This window comes from Gavialis gangeticus, unplaced genomic scaffold (assembly GCF_001723915.1).
Source record: "Gavialis gangeticus isolate Ggan-Ray unplaced genomic scaffold, GavGan_comp1, whole genome shotgun sequence".
Lineage (NCBI taxonomy): Eukaryota > Metazoa > Chordata > Crocodylia > Gavialidae > Gavialis > Gavialis gangeticus.
The window spans coordinates 166,519,066-166,535,502 of record NW_017729024.1 but is presented as its reverse complement, the minus strand read 5'-3'; the positions used below and the strand labels follow the sequence as shown (position 1 = coordinate 166,535,502).

At 45.0% G+C, this 16,437-nt stretch overlaps 1 protein-coding gene and 1 long non-coding RNA gene across 3 annotated transcripts in view; one reads left to right on the top strand and one right to left on the bottom strand.

Moving 5' to 3' along the window:
- Nucleotides 1–6,514, bottom strand: part of LOC109297964 — a 9,162-nt gene extending 2,648 nt beyond the window's left edge. Inside the window, exons 1-2 of the long non-coding RNA XR_002097475.1 lie at nt 6,105–6,514; nt 5,758–5,849 (exon numbers count right to left, since the gene is read on the bottom strand). This is a non-coding gene — a long non-coding RNA (uncharacterized LOC109297964). The remainder of the gene's footprint in view (nt 1–5,757; nt 5,850–6,104) is intronic.
- DNAI1 (dynein axonemal intermediate chain 1) overlaps nt 1–16,437 on the top strand; it is a 239,635-nt gene that overhangs the window by 65,744 nt on the left and 157,454 nt on the right. The gene's annotated exons all lie outside the window — the stretch shown is intronic.

Here is a 16,437-nt window from a genome sequence, read left to right as displayed (position 1 = left end):
TCTGGAACCAACTTCCAAGAGAAGTGGTGCAGGCTCCTACCCTGGGGGTTTTTAAGAAGAGGTTAGATGAACACCTTGCTGGGGTTGTTTGACCCCAGTACTCTTTCCTGCCATGGCAGGGGGTCGGACTAGATGATCTTCTCAGGTCCCTTCCGACCCTAGAAACTATGAAACTATGAAACTATGAAATAATGGAAAAGTTTATACACATTAAAGAATTAAAGGAGAGGAATACAGATAATGCCAGTCAGCATAGCCTTATGGAAAACCAGTCTTATCAACCTGGCTTCTATTCCATAAGTTTTTTGGTAGGTAATGATAAGTACATTGCTGTAACGCACTTAGACTTTTGTAAGGTGCTTGCCATATTACTGAATAACTTTCTGATTAAAAACATAGCACTTTACAGCATCAGTCAACCATAATGAATTAAGAATCAGCTGTCAAGAAATCTCAGAAAGCTCATGCATCTGGAAAACAAGAATGTAGCCCATGATTATAGAGCAGGGAATCCTATTCTGGGAGCAAGCGACTCTTTCGAAGACTTGGGTGTCATGGTAGATAGGCAGCTAAACATAGGGTTCCAGTTCAGTGCTGTGGCTGAAAGGTCAAATGAGCTTTTTTAGATGCATAAACAGGAGACTATTGAATAGGAGCAAGGAGGTTATATCATCTTGTGTCTGGCATTGATGTTACCAGTAGTGGAATACTCTCTCCAGTTTTGGTGTCTACAATTCAAGGAGGAGGTTGGAGAGGGTTCAGGGAAGTACTGTAGAGCTATGATTGAGGAAAGGGTTGGATGGCGTGCCTTAGTAGGGGATTTACGGAGCTCAGTCTGTGCTGTTTAACAAAGGGTGGCTTAATCATGGAGGATACCTTCATGGGGAACAAAAATCGATAGCAGAGGGGCTCTTCAGTCTATCAGACAAGGGCATATAAGCTCTCATGGGTGAAAGTTGAAGAAGGACTAATTCGAACTAGAGCTAAGGTGCAGATTTTAACAGTGAATTTCTATAGGAATAATTGAGAGCTATGGCTGATTCTCCCTCAGAGGAGTTATTTAGTTGAGATTAAGTCAGGCTGGATGTTTTTCCCCCTGGAAGACTGATTTTTTTGCCTGACTAGGCCAACCATGAGCTATTGCATTTAAAACAAGAACTAATTTAGGGAAGCTATATGGTGTGCGTTCTGCAGGCAGTCACCCTAGATAATCCGAAGGCTCCCTTTCGCCATAAAAGCTATGAATCCACACCTTCTTCTGCAACTCCCACAAACTGGTGGGGAAGAATAATAGCCATTTTCAAATATTTGAAAGGCCGCTGTAAAGAAGAGGGAGAACAATTGTTCTCCCTTGGCGCAGGGGGCACAATACGTGGGAATAGGTTGGAACGGCAGTAATGCAAATTCAGATGAGATCTCAGGATAGACTTCCCAGCTGTAAGAGCAGCAAAACAATGGCACAACCTGCCAACAGGAATTGTGGAGGGTTGCAAGAAGAGGCTGGACATCACCTGTCTGGGGTGGGTTAGGGGTAAGGGATCCTGCATTTGTGCAGGGGGTTGGCCTGAATGACCCTTGAGGGCCTTTCCAACCTTGTGTTTCTGTGACTGTCCTCATGGGCAGCTCTGTCCTGACCTTCCAAACTGGAAGGTAGCATGGGTTCACTGGGCCTGCTGGGGAGAGATGAGAGGGATTTTGCAGGAAGCCTCCTTTCCTCTCACAGGTTAACCCCCACAGCCGAAGACACATTTAATTTCCACTTTATGAATAGAGCTGAGCAGATAATTCATTTGGTCAATTTTTGCCCCTCTTAATATAATAGGCCTAAGAGCTCACGCAGAAGCCTCTGGACCCTCCTTCATGGCTCCCGTGACTATGGCTTGGTGCTGAAGTGTCTTCCCAGCTGAGTCAGTGTTAGAGATTCAGACCTTCACCATCTAATTTACTGAGATCCCCAAACAACTATTATCAATTCAACGTAATGAAAATGCAAACTACAACACCCCACTTTAATCTATTTTCCAAATACAGGATTGCACTTTCTAGACAGGCAGGCTGTGTGAATGCAGAATTGACAATGTCTATTATGTTGTTGATTCTGTTAGCAGATATAATGTGGTACACGTGATATATTTCACGGGTCACATGACAGATTAGTCTTAATTATTTGGTTATAATTTAAGTTCTCCGAGACTTGCCGAATTTTTCCTAGATTAACTTTATCTATTTTTAATTAGTTCAGTAATGAATGTTCTTTTTATATCACTTGTAAGACATGAAATGATTAAGACCTCAACTGACATCTGGTAGAAAATCATATTAATTGATCTTACAGTTTAAGGGCAGAAGCCACAAGTGGATCATCTGGTCTGCCCTCTGCACATCACTGAGTTCATGAAACCTTGTGCTCTCTCTGTATATCTTATTTAGTTAGTCTCTAAAGGTGCATCTCTACCCTGCCTTCTGACATTACATTTCACCCCCATACCCTTACACTGACCCCAATGTCAATTAAAGCCTTTCAGTCCTCATAGATTAAACGGTTGTGCCCCAAACAGATGGCAGGGTAGAGATGCACCTTACAGATAGACACAGAAAGCTGCAGCCATGTCTTTCTAAGCCGAACAATTTAATTCCATAATTTGCAACAGAAAAAAGAGGGGGAGAGCTTCTAAATCTATATATGAGATGAGAGCTGGATTCCATGTCTTTCCAAAAGGATGTTAGGTTAAACGTGTTAGCTTGGGTGCACAGATATAAGAGATTTCAGGCTTTAGTGTTCTACAGAAAATCTTATAACTAACAAGGAACTAGATTTATATGGCATTTCTTGTTCAGATGAGTGTCGCTGCACCTCACCCACCACTGAATCAGCAGTCGTTCAGCAGGATAGTTTAGGACCATAACTGGTGAAGTATGCGGAAACTCCGGGGGAAGTTATGCAAGCAAATTACAGTTACCGAGGCCTGAAAATCTAGGTAGACAGCTGCTGTTAAACTTTTGAAGTCTGACTAACAGTGCTATAAGAATTTTAAAAACAAAAAGTAAGGCTCTGCTGTTCTCTCATAGGTGCATAATGCCCTGTTTCTCCTTTGGATCATTGGTTCAATGCTGATCTGAAGTGGCTAGTCCCACCTACGTTCTCAGCACTTCTGCATCTCTCAGGGTACGTCTGGCTGTCGGAAGGAAGTGCCTAAGCCAGCTTTGTGCACACCAGCTCTGGCATCAGAAGCAGTACACCTGCGTTAATGTGGTGCTGCACTCAGGGTAATAAACTCCTCTTCTCTGTAGAGCTAATTACTGCAGGGCCAGCATCTCGCAAATGCAGCTCTCCCGGCTCCATTTCCAGAGCTAGCTCGGGTATCTCAGCTGGGTCCACGATATAGACGCACCCTCCGGCGTTATTGTCAGTGTGCTCAAATGCCGTCTCTCCTGACGGCACTTAGCTCTGAGATGGTGGTCCATGGCATCTTCCTAGGGATTTGCGGACCTAGTGAAAAGGTTCCTCAACAACAATAACAAGGAATATCAAAAGCCAGGCAGAGACCAGACGCGTTAGCAAGATAAACACCAGTACAAAGAGTGAAGATGAAAGGACAAATGGGACTGGAAGGAAATCTGTCTTGTTTGTTGGGGCGCTGCTAGGACCGCAGCAGAACAAGCAGGAACGAAGTGAATAATGAGATCTCCAAGGCTTCAGTGGGGATGAGAAGGGTGATTTGTGCATTGTGAAGGTGGCAGAACTGGCATCTTAAAAGCCTTGTATTGTCTATAACCTTTTGTCTCCCTCTGCTTTATGTAAACAGGCTAAGATATGGCTCCTGCCCACTTGTTTCTCTGTCGAGTAATTGTCCCCAGGCACATTCTCACTTGCAAGTGGTTGTGCTCAGCCCCTGAGCCTTTCTCTGGAGCCTTTTAGCCTTAGCAGAGTCTGTAGAGGGTGCTGTGACTCTACTTCCCCGCAGTGAGGGGGTAAAGGGCAGTGGGTATTTCCTCTCAGCCGCCTGGCTGGGCTGGGGCACTTTGCTGGTCCGCATTGGCAGCCTGTTCCCACTGGAAGCCTTGCACCCTCTGCATCCCTATAGTTGCTTTTTTCCTGCTTTGTCTTTTAATCCCTGAGGCCCTTTCCCACTTTCCCCACAGTGAGGGTTGAAGGTGCCCCCTGGCCCCCACACACACTTTGTTCCTAATGGTTTCTTTCCTGCATCAGGCAGCGCTGCCATTTTGGTCCCTTGAGCACATTTGGGACCAGGGACTCTTCCCTCACTTTCTGGCCAGGGAGCTATTCAAATGCCATCCCCAAAGACTCCTGGTTTCAGAAATTGTCCCCTTTGTGGGGAGTTATTCTAGTATACAGCACACATTCCTAGTACCTGTACTGCCTGGGAGAATCTCACATCTCTGATCGGTATGATGAGGGGAGGGGGCTCTATCCAGACCTCCACACCCTGACCTCTCAGCTTGGATGTTGAATGGCTCTCACAGGTAGAGCAAGGATGTTTTGTGCCTGTTAGAAACATCTCCAAACATAGCAGAAAGGACTTCCCCAGGAAAGGTGGAGGTTTTCCACTTGGTGCCACTCCAGACACCTTTCTCCAAGGCTAAGTACAGACAGTCAAAAGGCCCAAGGCTGAATCTGAATCCATCTTCACAGGTTAGTCTAAGCTGCACAGATTGAACCAACAAGCAAGTGAACAGACATTCACTTCTGATTCTGGAAATGCAGCCACGTGCCTGCAGTGGCCCGAGCCAGAAGGTGGGAGGCACTAGAGCACACCTCCATGCTCAGCTGGAGTAGACAGCTTGGGCCAAAGCTTGCCCACTCTGCAAGGGAGGGCTTATGGAGGAGGTGCAAAGCATCTTGGGATGCTGGGGGACTGTGAGTTAACTTGAATTTGGAGGGAATCTGGGACACGAGTTCAATAAATGGATTTAACCTAAATCAGTTAAGTCTGATACTACATCCAGGCTTATCTTAAACTGGTTTTGGCCATTTTGAAAGTAGTTTCTGCATGCTGAACTTCTGTTGTGTTACAGATTTGAACTGGTTTCTGATCACTTATACCGGTGTTTGTGTAATTTCTATCCCTAGCCCAAGTGATTCTTTGATTGTGAACTTTGTAGGCCACTTTTTTGAACTTAAGAACGTCAGCCTGAGATTTTTCAGGGGCTAGCAGAAGTGTTTCCCACCAGTAGAGACCCTGTTCTTCAGAGGCACCTGAACATGGTCCTCACAACTCGTATGGGCTTGCCCTTTGAGACTGGTGACCTGCTTTCCACTTCATCTTGGCATGAAGATGGCAGTTACCTCTCTGAGAAGGGTTGGTGAGATCCCAGCCTTGATGGTGGCTTCCCTCTATACTTTCTTTCTGAAAAAGTATTCCTTAGCATCTGCCTGAAATTCCTGCTGCAATTAATGAGTTTCACGTGGATCAAGAGGTATCTTTATAGTCACCTATGGAGCTGAGTCCTCACTACATATTCTGGATGTTAAGTGGGCACTGACCGGTTACTTGCACAGGACTAAGCTGTTCCAAAAATCTTCACAGCTGTTTGTAGCTAAGAGGAGAGGTGTAAAGGCATGGTGATATAAGCCTGTAGATCACCTGACTGGATATTGGGTCATATGAAGTTGTGCAATGAGCCTGCCAAATCGCATCTGCCCTCAATAGTCTCTGTCCACTTCACTAGAGCCCAGGGTGCCCCCATGGCTGCTCTTCCCAAAGTTTCTCTACCCGTCACCTGCAGGGCACCTACCTGGCGCTTGGCCCACATCTGTACAAAGCTCTCATGGAGTCCTCTAGCTTGGATACTGTTTTTGGCAGAGAGATCCTCCAGTCACCATTCACCTACAGCAGTAGTCTGCAAAGTGGGATGCACACACCTCAGGGGGTGCGCAAGACGATCCATTGGGGTGCGGGAAGAAAATATTAGGACTTCTATTTCTATTTCTATTTATATAAATATACATATATGGGGGTGCGTGCTTACATTTTTTTTACTGATGGGGTGCGCGAATATAAATAAACATATATTGGGGGTGCGTGCTCAAAAATTTTTTACTGATAGAGGTGCATGATCAAAAAAGTTGGGAGACCACTGACCTACAGTACTCCGAGACCCAGCTCCCCGTATGTGTGGCCCACTGCTTCGGAGGGGACGAGCAAATGAAGGAGAAGAAGCAGCTTCTTACCAGTGACTGGCCACATCCCCCCAGTCTGACTGTGGACAAAACATCTTGGAGATCTCCAGTTACTGGTTTCATTCATCTGCTTGAGGCTGTCCCTGTTTGTATTTACAAGGCCATAAAAATGGCAGATGCAAGACTAGGATTTGTCAGATGCGATAATTCCTGTAGGGAGAAGGAAGTATTAGTACCATTGTACCAGTATATGGCGTGCAGTTCTGGTCACCAAGGTTCACGCTAGAGCCAGTGCCAAGAAGGGCTGTTAGCATGACCAGGTGAATGGAGAGCCAGACACAAGAGAAGAGATGAAAAGGAAGTCTGAGATGGGATACGGCTGCTCTGCATACAAACGTGAGAACTGAGAAACGCCAGGGAGGGAGAAGAGCTATTTAAATTAGGGGGCAGGATGCAATAGGGATTAAATGACAGTTGCTTGCAGTAGAAGGGGAGTGGATTTGATGACCCTAGAAGTCCCTTCCAGTCCCTGTTTCTAAACTCTAATTTCTATTTCAGTAACACACAGATCACGCGTGAATTCAGCCATGTGAATGGTGAATTCAGCTGACTGGTTTAGTGTCCAGACACAGGGTAACGTGGTCAAACAGCCGAATTCCTATTCGTGTTAAAAGCGTTCAAAATCATAGATTAGAATTTGAAGTCCAATTTTACTGTCTTAGTGCGGTGGAAATGCTTCCTTTGTGGAATAATTTGTTTTCACATGCTCTTGATCATCTTACCGAAGTCATCTGTCCTGAATTGCGCTCTGCATCTCTTTTGTAACAGCATGCTTAGGTAGGAACAGATGACCTGCATCTTTCAGCTTCAGTCAGAGTCTTTGAAGCTAGAGGAACTAGTTTAAATGTGCTCCTTTTGTGAGGCTGGTAATTTGGCAAGCAGTAATTTCCTGGGAAGAAAGGTGTATTATTATTATTTTGCTATAGGAAACGCTCATATTTCAGTCCCGAGATGCGGAAGGTGCTGCAGGAATTCTAAATGAGCCCGTAGCTGTGTGCCTCGGAGCTGCGGTAGACGTACCGGCTCAAAATGAATTTTGATGTCTTTTCAGCCCTAAATCCTTTACCTACCAAGAACACACAGCTCCAATCAGTTTGTTTGTGTTAGATTACTTTATATTCTGACAATGCTTTCTGAATGCGGCGCTCAAAGAAAATCATTCATCTTATCTCTGATTCTCTTGGAGAAAAAGATGTATTGCCAGACATCAAAGGCAAAAAGCCTGCTCCAAGCCCACTGAAGTAAATGGAAAGACTCCCACTGCCTTCGCTGGGTTTTGTACCAGATGCTGTGTTCGAAGATAATAATGATGCAGGCACTGGGAGCATTGTGGTTTAATGGGCTAGGTACTGACTTGTTGATCTAAGGGCCTTGGCTGGGGGGGATTTCTTTTCAGGGACGGAGGTGCTGTTTCGGTGCTGCTCAGCCTCTTACCTAGGTTGCAGTGGAGTTGAGCCAAGATGTAGATGCCTGGCTGTTTCAAAGGGGGCACCTCTGGCTGTAGGTGACCCAAATTGCACTGAATTAATTTAGAAACCCAGAGGGGTTGTGTGGCCACTGAACCAGGGGTGTTCTGGATGATTTTTTGCTTTGAAATCCTGTGCAGGTGCTTCATTGGTCGAGTTGGGTTTTGCACGAGGTGCTCCAGTATGGAGCACTGTACGGCGGTTATAAGGGCTCTGTGATAGCATACATTCATAGATGAGTTACACATCCATAAACTACCACAAATTAGATTGGGCTGGTTTGTGCCAACTACACACTGAAGTGGGGGTTATTCTTTGGCTGCCCCCCTTCTGGTCATTGCTTTTTCTCTTACAGCAGCTCTGTTGCCCGTGATAGACACCATTAGGACACAGACGGATTTTTGTGGATGATGTAAAGGCTGTTGACATCCTTACAAAGGTGGAGGGGAGCTATATATATGCTTACTTTCCTTGTGTGTGTGTTTTTATGTATATGTATCACACGCACATGGAGAACAAGCATATCCAGAGATACAGCAGTTAGTGCTGAAAAGGGATTGGAAGGAAGAATAAATCTCCTGTTTCGAGGCATATTGAGGTTTTGGAGGAAGTTTTCCTTGAAGGCAGTGTTGCCAGTTCTAGGTGTTCAGAAGTCATGAGGAAGGCTCCCCTAATCATGAGATTATAAAAAAAAAGATTTTAAACTTCTGTTATTAGTTTTCTGCACCTCTAGGGTGCTCTTGGTTCGTGCTTTAGAACTTTTCTCCATTACCCAGAAGGCTCGAAACGTACTTCTTCAAACCCAAACAAACCCCAGAGCTGACCATCTTCTGTCTAAGTAACTGCATTCAGGACTGGATTAATAACACCTCCAAATGTTGCAAGACTTATGGCAAAATGTCAGGGACTGGCAGAACTGCCCTAGCCAGCTCCTTGGAGGGTTTTTTCACCTTCTCTGAAGCAGCTGGCCAAGACAGGTTGTCCATCTGATCCAGTCTGGCAGTTCCTGTCTCTAACTATTCATTGGTTTCCTTTAATGTGGTTTTATTTGGTAAGGGACCATAACACGATTCTTGTCACTTCAGGATCCTGATGACGTTTCCAGAGTCTGGGCTGCATTCAAATTCCCTCGGCAGCCAGTGAGAACAGGTTCGGGGAGGGGAGTCGTGCAAATCTAAACATTTACCTTTAAATGATTCTGGAGATTTGTAGCCAAGCCCTGGGCCCTGCAGGGATCTCCCATCCCTGTTTTCTATCTTAAAGGCACTGGAGCTCATCCTCCAGTGCTGCTGAGCCCCTGTGACAGCACACTAATCCTCCCCGACTTCACAGCATGCTCGGAAAATTGCAATTTCCTTTTCTCCGTTGAAACAAATTCTTATCGTTTCCAGCACATGGCACTGTGGCTGACAGGACGTGGTCCCTGTCTGCACACCAAGGCTGGAATTCAATTTGGGAGTTTGGCTGCTTTGCATAAAACCATGTCAACACTCACGTTTGATGCTGCCCACAGGAAGTCTCAGCTAATGGACGGGATAGCGCTTAGTGGAGGCCTTTGCTTTATAGTGACCGCCTGCTATATCAGACTTCAGTGAATTGCTGCCTTTCCCATTTGAAATCCTGTATTTCCAGGTGATTAAAACTCCCCATTGGCTGGCACTTAACAGTTAGCCATGCAATTTCCCACCATTGATTTAACATGCATTTATTCAGCTCTTTGTTACAAAACAGACTCTTGCTCTCACCTTAAGTGGTACGAGGCATTGTCTTCAGTTTGGGAACACAGTTGCCCAACAGGGGTTCTGAAGGTGCTGATGTGAAGTGCCTGAGATCTTTTACAAAAAACAATTGGAAAATAACTCCCAGGCCCAGGTAAGTGTCACTATTAAACTTTTTTGAGATTGTTTTAGTGATCCTCACGTTCTCTAGTATGGGAGATGAGTACCACAGAAGGTACCTGATACCTGACACCTCCCCGGATTTATCCTGGTGGAATGCCACTACCTTCAGTTTATATAACATTTCCAGATATATATTAATTTCATGAGATCAGAATAAGCTTCACTGTTTTCAGTGAGAAATTGGTTGGTAACATGGGCAGTGCATCCATTCCACTGCTGTTATCTTGAGGTTTAAACATGACACACTGCTCATTCCTTTGCAGAATTTGGCAGCAGTGGTTGAACTGGCCTGAGCAGTGCCCGACAGCAGCTGTTTCCCATGTGGGGCTACATGCACTGGAGAAGGCTACTTGGGTTCTCTGCACCACCCTGCAGTGAGCAAGCAGTCGGGGTTTTGTATCATAGTGAAAGGATAAATTAGGCAGCTCTGCATCTATGATCTTTGGATGCCAACATGTTTCTTTCAATCACAATCCAAGTGGAGCAAGTCAGACTGCGAGCTGGTAGTAGACTTATCAGCAGGAAAGGAACAGCAGAATCCCAGTGATGAGTCCCATCATGTCCCTTTGCTTAGTGCTTGTTTTATTTCCAAAAACAAAACTCAGGACCAGCACAAATTGATGAAGACTCCTGGGGACTCAGCACCCACAGCATTTTCCACTTTTATATCCTTTCCTTACTGTAGCGTCCCTTGAGTCAGTGTCCCCTAGACGTGTGCAATCCAGTCCAGATTAGCTAGGATGTAGGGAGACATGAAGTCCTCCCATGCTGGTGTTTCTTTGCACCTTGTTAAAGAGCTAATATGCCTTTAATGCTCACCAAATAGATTAAACCATAAGGAAGTCTCCTTGCTAAGGGAAAAGGACTCTTCTGGAGAAAACCACGCCAAAGGCCCTCTGGAATGCAGTCCTTCAGGGTGAACACTACCTGGGTGTTTTCCCTGTGCTTTAGATGCTTTAGATCCCTGAGGGGGAGATGGCCAAAGGGCAGCTGTGTTAGGAAGTCACTGGGACTTCAGTGCCTAGCTCCACTCTGTGCCCCTGAAAATCTCCTCTTACGTTACCAAAATGAGCTGATGTCTGAGAATACGTACAAAGGCTCCAGGGGCATCCCAGCTCCTACTCTGTTCTACATTGTACCTAGAAGGATCATAGCAAAGTATGGCTGGAATGGACCTCACATAGTCATCTAGCCCATCCCAGTCCAACCTGCTCTTGAAAATTTCCAGGAATGGAGATTTTGCAACCTCTCTAGCTGCCTGTTCCAGTGCTTGACCATGTCAGAAAGTTCCTCCTAATCTCCAACCTAAATTTCCTCTGCTGCAGGTTGAGGCTATCATTCCTAGTCCTGTCCTCCACAGCCCCAGAGAAAAGCCCTTCTCCATCCTCTTAATAATCGCCTTTCAGGTATTTGAAGACTGTTGTCAGATCCCAAGGGCAAAGGTACATTTGAAGGTGAGCACCCCAACAGTTTACATCTAGATCCCTTCTGCTGTGGAAGGAATTCACTGCCTGTTGTGCAAGGGGTGTTCAGCAGAGAATGTGTGTGTCGCACACCATTTGTTACGTGAGCTACCGTTACTCGCCCATATAAATATTGTAATAGGCCAGCACTGCTATGTCAATTCCTGCATGATTTTATGCTAATATTCCTCACACTTTCTAATCAAATATTTACAAACAAGCCCATCACACTCTGGCATCCTGCGGAGGCTCTCTGAAGGAAACCTTTCATTTTCTTCACTCCAACATAAGTTGATGAGACTCTTTGTGGAGGAGGAGCTAGTGTGAAAGCACACAGATGAAAACAATACTTCTGCCAAACACTGTAGCCTGTTGCTTTCAACTGCCGGCTGGCTTTATTCATTTGCCTAACAGTGATGTTAGCAAGCTGAACTGATCAGAAGGTTATTCACATTGTGTTAAAACACATGATTACAAGGGTGTTTCAGAAAGTAAGATCAACTTTGAAACAAAATATTTTTGTGTGCAGTGAGCAAGAAACTACACTGGTGGAGAACACTGATTGGTGGCATTATTGAATGTGCCCATCATTTACGACTGTGTAGGGAACTGATATGGTCCACTAAATGATCATTGCACACACAGTGGTTTTATTTCAAAATTCCCATTGCTTCCTGAAACTCTCGTGCACTGATTCTGCTTTCCTTCCGATCTCTGTTCCTATCCTTCCTGTTCCTATGAGTGTTGGCTCTCCTTTCTTCCCTCCCTCAAACTTCCTTCTCCTAAATACGCTTTCCACCACTGATTTCCAGCACTTTACAGACACTGTGACTCTTGATCATTACGTAGAAGTTTGGATGTCAGTAAAAAGTTTGCAGGTTGTCAGTAAAAAAAAAAAAAAAATTCTTGGGTTGGGACCCTGCTTCCTGCCTCTAACCCAAACTGCATCAATCCAACCAGCAGCTGACCACTGACATAGATAAAGAACCAGACATTCCCTTAAACATGGATTTGATTATTTTAATCAAATGTGGGCAGGGCAAAAATGGGTAGAATGGAGTGTACAATATATATATATCACTGCACTTCCTATCTCCCAGCCATGCTAATTTATTTGTCAGCCAACCTGGTTTTGGCATTGCCCAGGCTTGTTGTACTTGTTGACTTCAATATCTGTAGACATGAAAGGTCTTTTGAGTTGGCTTGGGGTTGCATATGTAGTATGCTTGCCCACATTTTGTCTGAGGGAAAAGGAGATTTAGGGAGGACATGCTATCAGTTTTTGAGTATTTGAAAGGTTGCAATGAAAAAGTGGGAGAATAAAATGGAAGACCCAAAGCAATGGGTTTAAACTGCAGCAAAGCAGATTGATATTACATCTCAGAATCAATTCCTAATGGTGAGAACTGTAGGACTGTGGCACAAGCTGCCCAAGGACAGTGGAGATGTTCAGGCAGAAGCTGTACAGGCGTCTCTGTGGCATGGTTTAGGAATATGGCAGCCTGCCTCTGTGTAGGGTATTGGACAAATGGCCTGTGAGGGCCCATAGTACAGCAGACTTCTGCCTAAGGGGCATTTGAGGAAATTTGCTTGCCTGGACTCCACAAGGGAGGTGGATCTGAAGGGGGTCCATAGGGAGAGACTGGATCCTAGTAGGTAGCCTCTAGTCTTTAGAGGTGTTGACTTGGTACTACCTATTCTTTACCCCATGAACAAATCCTGACTCCTCTTGCTAGCTGACATCCAAAGCAAGAGCTTTGGTTCTGGGAGTCATCTTTGAAAGGGCTGGTTTGGGAAGAAGGGTCTCTATTCTGTAGGTCTTATTTAACAGTGATGCTTACATGGGCATATGAGAAGCTGCTCCCTCTGTACTAAGACATTCTCCTGGTCTGAGCGTATCATGAGGATCAGAAGTCTTTATCTTAAATCTTTAGGAAAAGTCACGGGACTGCATAAAGAAACAGAGACTCTGTTTAAAACATGCATGGTATTATTATGCCTTTTATCATAGAATCATAGAAAATGAAGGTGGAAGGGAGCTCAGGTGGTCATATCTAGTCCAACCCCCTGCTCAAATCAGGACCAGCCCCAACTCCATCATCCCAGCCAAGGCTTTGTCTAGCCGTGTCTTGAAAACCTCCAAGGATGGAGAGTCTACCACCTCTCTAGGTAACCTGTTCACAACCCTCCTAGTGAGAGAGTTTTCCTTACTATCTAACTTCAACTTACCTTGCTGCAGCTTGAACCCATTGCCCCTTGTCCTGTCATCTGCCCCCACTGAGAACAGCCCAGCTCCATCCTCTTTGCAGCCCCCCAGCAGGGAGGTGAAGGCTGCTATTCAGTCCCCCTCGGTCTTCTCTTCCGCAGACTCAATCAGCCCATTTCCCTCCTCCTCTCCTCACATGTCCTGTCCCCCAGCTCCACAACCATTTTCGTTGCCCTCCGCTCTCCAATGTGTCCACAGCCTTTCTGTAGTGGGGGGCCCACAGCTGGACACAGGACTCCAGATGTAACCTCACCAGTGCTGAATAGAGGGGAGGTATCACTGCCCTTGATCTGCTGGCAATGCTCCTACCAATGCAGCCCAGGATCCCGGGAGCCTTCTTGGCACCAAGGGCGCACTGCTGGCTCCTGTTCAGCTTATTTTCCACTGTCACCCACCCACTGGGCCTGTTCAGCAGCCTGCACCAGTGCATGGGATTCTTCCATCCTAAGTGCAGGATTTTGCACTTGTCCTTGTTGAACTGCATGACATTTCTTTTGGCCCAATCCTCCAATTTGTCTAGGACAATATGGGCGTGTCTACACGAGACACTGACTGCGTAGTTGTTGACTGTGCAGTAATTTAGTACTTGCATAACCAAGTACTAAATGACTGTGCAGTAACCAGTATTACTGCGCAGTAGCATCCCTGCACAGTTGTCTGGTCATACGTACTGCACAGTACCTCATTACTACTGCGCGGTAGCACGTTACTACTGCGCAGTAGCATCACATCACAGTTCATGCCCAGTAGTAACTATCTCCTGCTCAGTAAGTATCTCATGTAGATGTGGCCTGTATTATGCATGGTAACTCCTATTTGAGAGCTCCTATTATGAGTTGGTGGCTACATTGGCTAAGAGAAAGGTAAAGAGCAGAAGAGGGTTGTTTTACTGCCGCTGTGTGTGTACAGCACTGCTGGAATCACTACTTGATTTCTGTGTCCAGTTCTGTTATCCGCAGTTCTGTAAGGATGCTGAAAGTGGGAGGGGATGAGAGAAGAGCCACCAGAATGATTAGATGTCTGGAAAACCTGCTTTATACTGAGAGACTTTATAAGCTCAATCTATTCTGCTTATGAGTGAGAAGTTCGAGAGGCAATCTGATCAGTCTCTGTCGTAAAATACTGTCTGTAAACTGCGTATAGTAAAATACGCAGGGAGAAGAAATCATTCTGGGGAGCTCCATAACAGACAGAGACAGAACAAAATCTAATGGCTGGAAATAAAAGTAAGCAAAGCTCAAAATAGAAATAGGTTGCAAGTTTAATTGTGCAAGTGATTAATCCCTGGATCATGTTACTACCTTAAATGATGCACTAGTCCCCTCTGGCTCTAACATTTTTTAGTCCTTGTTGGATTCACCTTGTTGGTACTCTTGGTACATACAACATTCCCCAGAATGTAATACACACCTTGTTTTTGAAAGGCAGAATAAAGAAAAAAAACCTTTCCTGGTAGTAACGAACTAGCAGCAGCTGGAGAGATGAGCCTGCTTATTGCTCTGCTCCCTGTAGATCACTGCAAAGCTTACTTTATGTGAAGAACCTGCTTTTACCATATTTCTTGAATATTATGTGCACTCACATTTCCAGCAGTTGGGTTTTTTGGGAATATGGTGTGCAGTATTCTTTGGTGTAATCTTTTTTGTACACAGCTTTGGGCAGGTGTCTTGTCATCATCCCCAGGGTAATGCTGTACAAAGACATTGTACAAAGACTGCTTAAAAAAAACCCCGTTACTCAAAGACTCTGCTCCCCAGACTTGTGGTCTGCAGGTGAGCAAGGATCATCTTTGAACAGAGGGGATTTGTAAAAGCCTGAAGAAAATCCACACAATATATTATTTGCAGGAGGGTTGAAGCTCAAAAAACCTTTGAGTCCTGTATATCTCTGACCTTCATTTGTTATTACAGCTCAACAGAAATACAGAGTCTCGGGCAAAGTATTTTCTCTGCAGATCCCCACTTTAGGAGCTCAGAGACTTCCAGTGTCTATTCGAAGCTCAGTAAGCCCCCCTAGTCTTTTGAACCATGAGAATAAACTCAAGGGAGTATCATGCTTTCAGCCTTCACTGACTCTCATCATAGATGCAGTTTAAGTCTGGGTACTTTCGAGTCTCTGGAAATTTCAAACAGCTGGGACAATCAGTGTCCAAGAGCTTTGGAAGCAATAATATGTTAATCAGAGAGAGACAAATATACTGTTCATCATTGGAATGTATTAGCTACAGTGGAAAGATAGGGAATAACACTAGGTGTAAGGTGAATAAAAAGTTGGCTACAAGGGAGATTACAACAGATCTAATAACACAGGAGTTATCGGGATGAAAAGAGCTTCTACTGGGATTCCTCCATGATCAGTTGTGGGATTAATCTTGTTTAATATTTCTATGAGTGATTTAGGAGCATGCTCTTGAAATCTGTGGTTACCACAAAGTTGAGCAGTATGGCCAGTACTGAAGAGGACTGGATTATCACACAAGAACTAGCTAGCTGCTGATCAGAGTAATAGAAATGGCCTGAAATATAATAGTGCAAAGCCTGAAATAATGCATGTGGGGCCAGGTGCGTAAAGGGGTTATAGACTCATGTTGAATTCAGAACATGTGCATCTTTTTATTATGTGGATTTGTTTCTGCACCTGTGGAAGCGTATGCCTGTCAGCTCATATCTGTGCATTTGAGAACTTAGGTAGGAACAGTCTCTGTGTTGGAATATATAGGTGTTACATGTTAGGTAGTCCAAAAGAGACATCTTCCCTGGGCTTTGATGATGAACTGGGACCAAATGTTCATGTAGAAACAGCTAATCTGGCAGAGGGACCTGCAAGAAACATCAAAAAGGTGAAAAAGGGGAGGGACGTCACCCTTGGGGACTTCTCAGCTGAGCATACAACCAGCCCAGCATCAGCTCCCTGATGTCACTACTTGCTTGAGCTTCAGAAAGGTGTCACCACCCTTGTGGTGTGATGTCCTCTTTATTAACAGAAGGAGCCAGACACAGGCTGTGGGGCAGCATAGTCCCCCTTCACCTGTACGCCTCGGCAAGACTTTAGGTAAACATCAGGCCCAATTTCTAGAGATACTGGCCCTCCCAGTGCTCCCTGGTCGTCATTGGAATTACGGGTGTTTTGCCCATCTGAA